The sequence below is a fragment of the Chrysochloris asiatica genome, unplaced genomic scaffold (assembly GCF_000296735.1).
Source record: "Chrysochloris asiatica unplaced genomic scaffold, ChrAsi1.0 scaffold00070, whole genome shotgun sequence".
NCBI classification, from domain to species: Eukaryota; Metazoa; Chordata; class Mammalia; order Afrosoricida; family Chrysochloridae; genus Chrysochloris; species Chrysochloris asiatica.
The window spans coordinates 7,601,028-7,602,209 of record NW_006408588.1 but is presented as its reverse complement, the minus strand read 5'-3'; positions in this window follow the sequence as shown (position 1 = coordinate 7,602,209).

Here is a 1,182-nt window from a genome sequence, read left to right as displayed (position 1 = left end):
TTATTATTGTGAATTGAGTGATAGTTTATATGAGAGAACATTGGTTTTACACTCATCATTTCCTTGCAATGAATAAAATCCCCTCCATGCATTATCATTCAACAGTATTTGCTTCTAATCCCCTTTTAATGGGGGTGGGGTAGGATGTACACAAAAACACTCAGGAATATATCATCATTTAAACAATCAAAGGGTACATTCTGCAAAACTGCCTCCTGGCTGCCAGCACACAGCCTTTCTTTTTCCATGAATCTAGATTCTTTAGCTACTCTTTTTCTCCATGTCCTCATCTCTGCCTCCATCTCTAGTGTCGCTGCTTCTCTGCATAGGGTCCCACATTCTGCTCATGCTCGTCTCCCTTGATGGTCCTAGGGTTCTCCTTGTTTTTCAATACACTTTGTCCATCTGTCAACAAGCTTTCATAGTCCCTTATTAAGATAATGATTTAGGCTGAGCTGTGAGCCATGACTGCACTGCTGTCTTCACTTCATCAGAGGTGAATCTTCACCCTTGAAGGGTTGCTTACAGAGGATCAAACAAGTGAAAGTCTGATGGAGAAAGATCAGGACTATAGGATGGATGCTTTGACATCTCAAAATGAAATGTGCAGTCATGCATTGTCATGCAAGATCACAATTTCCTTGGATAGCAGTACTCTGTGTTTAATCTGAAGTTTAGGCTTCAGCTTTTCAGTGAGCATTTCACTGTAATGAGCACTGTTGATTATTTAACGTTTTTTTTTTTTTTTATCGTGTTCCAATACTGGTCCTTGAGGATCCCAGAAAACTGTAAGCATCAATTATCCAACTGATGGTTAACTTTTTTTTTTTCCAAACATTGTTTCTGGAACACTTAATTGTGCTCATGAGGAACCTGTACATAGATCAAGAGGCAGTACTTTGAACAGAACAAGGGCACACTGAATGGTTTAAAATAAGGATGGGAAATATCTAGTATGAGGCGCCATATAAGGCTCACAGAATCATTTGGTGTGGCTCTGCCAAGGCAACCACAGTTTCAGCCATCACATTAGGGATGAGTTAATTAAATGTTTGACCAAATACAGCAGACTAATTTTAAGTTGATAATTTTGTATGGCCTGTAAATGATGTTAAAAATATCCAAATTGCCCTTGGCAGAAAAAGTTTCCCTACATCTAGTTTAAAGTGAGCAAAGGGTGAA